Source organism: Drosophila sechellia, unplaced genomic scaffold (assembly GCF_004382195.2).
Source record: "Drosophila sechellia strain sech25 unplaced genomic scaffold, ASM438219v1 U_310, whole genome shotgun sequence".
Lineage (NCBI taxonomy): Eukaryota > Metazoa > Arthropoda > Insecta > Diptera > Drosophilidae > Drosophila > Drosophila sechellia.
The window spans coordinates 8,549-14,637 of NW_022611257.1; the positions used below are offsets into that span (position 1 = coordinate 8,549).

The 6,089-nt window shown below is 36.6% G+C and overlaps 2 non-coding genes across 2 annotated transcripts; both read right to left on the reverse strand.

Annotated features, from left to right (window-relative positions):
• Positions 1-2,998: 2,998 nt before the first annotated feature.
• On the reverse strand, positions 2,999-3,177 carry LOC116803211. The gene has a single exon (XR_004363474.1). It is a non-coding gene; the product is annotated as a 5.8S ribosomal RNA (ribosomal RNA).
• A 687-nt stretch (positions 3,178-3,864) lies between these two features.
• LOC116803213 lies at positions 3,865-5,860 on the reverse strand. Its single transcript, XR_004363476.1, has one exon. It is a non-coding gene; the product is annotated as a small subunit ribosomal RNA (ribosomal RNA).
• Between the last annotated feature and the right edge of the window lie 229 nt (positions 5,861-6,089).

A 6,089-nucleotide genomic window follows, 5' to 3' on the forward strand; every position in this document is an offset into this window, starting at 1 on the left:
GCATTACCGGGACCACACGAAAATACTTGAATTTCTTCACTTTGACATTCAGAGCACTGGGCAGAAATCACATTGTGTCACACCCGCTAGGGCCATCACAATGCTTTGTTTAATTAGACAGTCGGATTCCCCAAGTCCGTGCCAGTTCTGAATTGATTGTTAATTGATAATCGTTATAATTGATAAGAACTAATTGGTTAACCCAAATAGTATTCTTAAATTTTAGCAAGAAGTTCCACAATTGGCTACGTAACTAAACTATCCGGGGAACAAGTAACTACATAAATGCTAGAAACTCTATTTACCCAGAACGAGCACATAAACCATGTTATTGTTTCCCAATCAAGCCGACTATCTCAATCTTCAGAGCCAATCCTTATCCCGAAGTTACGGATCTAATTTGCCGACTTCCCTTACCTACATTATTCTATCGACTAGAGACTCTTCACCTTGGAGACCAGCTGCGGATATTGGTACGGCCTGTTGAGAAGTTTGCGTGTCCCCACCATAAATTTCAAGGTCCGAGGAGAAAATATCGACACAACAGTATATGTCATGCTCTTCTAGCCATCTACATATCTCTCTGCGAAGACTTCCATGGTAGTACGGCTATAAAACAGAAAAGAAACTCTTCCGATATCTCTCGACGGCTTCTTTATGGTCGTTCCTGTTGCCAGGATGAGCACGAGGCCCATATTTAATAACAAACGGATACTCAACAGGTTACGGAATTGGAACCGTATTCCCTTTCGTTCAAATTATTCAAGTGTATTATATTCGCTTTGTTTATAGTTAGGCATTTTTGTTTTACTTGAAAATTTTCGGCTTTCGCCTTGAACTTAGGACCGACTAACTCGTGATCAACCACTGTTCACACGAAACCCTTCTCCACTTCAGTCCTCCAAGGTCTCATTCGATTATTTGCTACTACACCAAGATCTGTACCAATGGCAGCTCCATGCAGGCTTACGCCAAACACTTCTACGCATACCATTGTACCTTCCTACTCACTAAAGTTTCAAAATTTATATCACAAGTAATATAAATCATCTACTTTAGCGGTAATGTATAGGTATACAACTTAAGCGCCATCCATTTTAAGGGCTAGTTGCTTCGGCAGGTGAGTTGTTACACACTCCTTAGCGGATTTCGACTTCCATGATCACCGTCTGCTGTTTTAAGCAACCAACGCCTTTCATGGTATCTGCATGAGTTGTTAATTTGGGCACCGTAACATTACGTTTGGTTCATCCACAGCGCCAGTTCTGCTTACCAAAAGTGGCCACTGGGCACATTATATCATAACCTTGAACTTCATATCAAGAAAGTTAAGGTTCTTACCCATTTAAAGTTTGAGAATAGGTTAAGATCGTTTCGACCCTAAGGCCTCTAATCATTCGCTTTACCAGATAAGATTATTTTATATAATATTAAAATGCACCAGCTATCCTGAGGGAAACTTCGGAAGGAACCAGCTACTAGATGGTTCGATTGGTCTTTCGCCCTATACTCAATTCTGACAATCGATTTGCACGTCAGAACTGTTTCGGTCTTCCATCAGGGTTTCCCCTGACTTCAACCTGATCAAGTATAGTTCACCATCTTTCGGGTCACAGCATATATGCTCAAGGTACGTTCCAGTTAGAGGCATAAATAATATAAATATACATTATACATAACTATATAGAACGCCCCGGGATTGTGTTAATTAGCTATAAATAGCTAAAAAACTAATCCATTATTAGTCAAGTTAATTACGCTATTAGGTTTACATCCCAATAACTTGCACATATGTTAGACTCCTTGGTCCGTGTTTCAAGACGGGTCCCGAAGGTATCCTGAATCTTTCGCATTGTTAATCATACAAGAGCATATAATAAACACAAAAATCAATGATAATTATGCCATTATATAATTCCGAAAAATTAACGCTCTGTAATAATATAAATCTATCAGCACTTTATCAAATTAATAACATTTATTCTGTGTTAAAATGCAAGCAATTTAATTGGAATAAACTATAAGTTATATTTTATGATAAATTTGGGATATGCTAATAGATTACAATGTCCTTATATGGAAAAAATGCACATTATTCTTAATAATATTATTTAAATATTACAATTTTAATGATGAATTTTCCATAACGGATATTCAGGTTCATCGGGCTTAACCTCTAAGCAGTTTCACGTACTGTTTAACTCTCTATTCAGAGTTCTTTTCAACTTTCCCTCACGGTACTTGTTTACTATCGGTCTCATGGTTATATTTAGTTTTAGATGGAGTTTACCACCCACTTAGTGCTGCACTATCAAGCAACACGACTCTTTGGAAACATCATCTAGCAATCATTAACGTTATACGGGTCTGGCACCCTCTATGGGTAAATGGCCTCATTTAAGAAGGACTTAAATCATTAATTTCTCATACTAGAATATTGACGCTCCATACACTGCATCTCACATTTGCCATATAGACAAAGTGACTTAGTGCTGAACTGTTTTCTTTTCGCTCGCCGCTACTAAGAAAATCCTTGTTAGTTTCTTTTCCTCCCCTAATTAATATGCTTAAATTCAGGGGGTAGTCCCATATGAGTTGAGGTTGTATATATAACTATATTTTGCCATAAATTCTTTATATATAAATGATAAAACAATCAATTAAATTCGTTATAAATAGTTCCAATAGTTCTTGTAAGCAAAGTCATTTTTATCCATTTAACGAACCAACGAAGAATAATAACAAAACCAAGATTTTTCTTTTTCCGAATCATTAATAAGAGACAATTCTAGATGAAAAATATTTCAATTTTTTATGCTAGACATTTCTCAGTATTATTTGATTGAAAAAGAAAATATTTCTCTTCGTTTTTCACATTCAAATGTGAGATAATGTTTTTCATTTCTTTTTTAATATTATGAATAAAATCATTATTTAATCCAATAATATACCATATGCTTATAAAAAATTTATAAACAACTTAATTAGCATAGTCTTACAACCCTCAACCATATGTAGTCCAAGCAGCACTATAAAATTAATTAAAGTACATAACAGCATGGACTGCGATATGCGTTCAAAATGTCGATGTTCATGTGTCCTGCAGTTCACACGATGACGCACAGTTTGCTGCGTTCTTCATCGACCCATGAGCCGAGTGATCCACCGCTTAGAGTTTTATAATTCAATTTTATATAATGTCAATATTGTTTTTATTGAAAGAAATTAAAAATACACCATTTTACTGGCATATATCAATTCCTTCAATAAATTTATTTTTATACCTAAAATAAATGTTGCGAAATGTCTTAGTTTCATATAAGCATTATGTATCATAATAATCTGGTTATGGTTTGCTATTTTGGGTGACACATACTGCAAAATTTATATAAAACATTAACCTGATGGATGACAGGTACAAACATTGTATATTTTAGGTTGTTGCATTAGCCAACGTATGCTCATAACATAGATGAACAATACATATTCGCAACGCGTGTATATTATGGTCCATATACACACACACTTATTTTGATTACCACACATTCAAAATTATTTTTATTTTAATTCGACTTCTACTTTCGAATTTAGTTTAGTTTCTTCGATTTCCATTTTCGAGAATTTGTTTTTATAGGAAACGCCGTTGTTGTAGTAAGTACTGCCACAAATACGCACAGCAACATTAATAATGTTAAAGTCTTTTTATGAGGTTGCCAAGCCCCACATATAAAATAAAAGCCATCTTCATTTTATTTTGACTTTAACTTTTGATTCCGTGGAATCATTTTGTAATATTTTTATTTTGGTAAATTGTATTTATTTGTATTATAACAAATATTTATTAACGATAAGGATATTATACAATAATGATCCTTCCGCAGGTTCACCTACGGAAACCTTGTTACGACTTTTACTTCCTCTAAATAATCAAGTTCGGTCAACTTTTGCGAAACAACCGTAACACGCAAGGCGTCACAGTGATCACGTCCGGAGACCTCACTAAATAATTCAATCGGTAGTAGCGACGGGCGGTGTGTACAAAGGGCAGGGACGTAATCAATGCGAGTTAATGACTCACACTTACTGGGAATTCCAAGTTCATGTGAACAGTTTCAGTTCACAATCCCAAGCATGAAAGTGGTTCAGCGGTTTACCCGGACCTCTCGGTCTAGGAAATACACGTTGATACTTTCATTGTAGCGCGCGTGCAGCCCAGGACATCTAAGGGCATCACAGACCTGTTATTGCTCAATCTCATTATTGCTAGACGCAATTTGTCCATTTAAGAAGCTAGTGTCCTTATAATGGGACAAACCAACAGGTACGGCTCCACTTACATAAACACATTCAAACACAATAAACATTTTACTGCCACCATGAATGAAGGCTAACATAAGCTTCAGCACCATAATCCTGAAGATATCTATTTAATATATTTGAGTCTCGTTCGTTATCGGAATTAACCAGACAAATCACTCCACGAACTAAGAACGGCCATGCACCACCACCCATAGATTCGAGAAAGAGCTATCAATCTGTCTTACACACTTATGTTCGGACCTGGTAAGTTTTCCCGTGTTGAGTCAAATTAAGCCGCAGGCTCCACTCCTGGTGGTGCCCTTCCGTCAATTCCTTTAAGTTTCAGCTTTGCAACCATACTTCCCCCGGAGCCCAAAAGCTTTGGTTTCCCGGGAAGCGACTGAGAGAGCCATAAAAGTAGCTACACCCAATTGCTAGCTGGCATCGTTTATGGTTAGAACTAGGGCGGTATCTGATCGCCTTCGAACCTCTAACTTTCGTTCTTGATTAATGAAAACATCTTTGGCAAATGCTTTCGCTTAAGTTAGTCTTACGACGGTCCAAGAATTTCACCTCTCGCGTCGTAATACTAATGCCCCCAAACTGCTTCTATTAATCATTACCTCTTGATCTGAAAACCAATGAAAGCAGAACAGAGGTCTTATTTCATTATCCCATGCACAGAATATTCAGGCATTTGAAGCCTGCTTTAAGCACTCTAATTTGTTCAAAGTAATAGTACCGGCCCACAATAACACTCGTTTAAGAGCACTAGTGCAGGTTTTTAAATAGGAGGAACATATGAAAAAATACAAGTATTTAATCACATATAAGAACTCCACCGGTAATACGCTTACATACATAAAGGTATAGTACTAACCACAATTGTAAGTTGTACTACCCGTATGAAGCACAAGTTCAACTACGAACGTTTTAACCGCAACAACTTTAATATACGCTATTGGAGCTGGAATTACCGCGGCTGCTGGCACCAGACTTGCCCTCCAATTGGTCCTTGTTAAAGGATTTAAAGTGTACTCATTCCAATTACAGGGCCTCGGATATGAGTCCTGTATTGTTATTTTTCGTCACTACCTCCCCGAGCTGGGAGTGGGTAATTTACGCGCCTGCTGCCTTCCTTAGATGTGGTAGCCGTTTCTCAGGCTCCCTCTCCGGAATCGAACCCTGATTCCCCGTTACCCGTTGCAACCATGGTAGTCCTAGATACTACCATCAAAAGTTGATAGGGCAGACATTTGAAAGATCTGTCGTCGGTACAAGACCATACGATCTGCATGTTATCTAGAGTTCAACCAATATAACGATCTTGCGATCGCTTGGTTTTAGCCTAATAAAAGCACATGTCCCATAAGGTTCATGTTTTAATTGCATGTATTAGCTCTAGAATTACCACAGTTATCCAAGTAACTGTTAACGATCTAAGGAACCATAACTGATATAATGAGCCTTTTGCGGTTTCACTTTTAATTCGTGTGTACTTAGACATGCATGGCTTAATCTTTGAGACAAGCATATAACTACTGGCAGGATCAACCAGAATAATGTTTTTCCTTCATATTCCATTCATATTTTTTGAATCGAAATAAGCAATATAATAGATATATAGATTTTTCACTTTATATAATTCCATGATTTTTATTATATTGAATAAAATTCAATATTTCGCCTTTGGGTAAAATTTTAAATATATAAATATAAGTAAAAAATCTATTCGATTACGGCCATTTTTATATAGCATTCGTAATCCATATTTTCATTTTTAATTTATA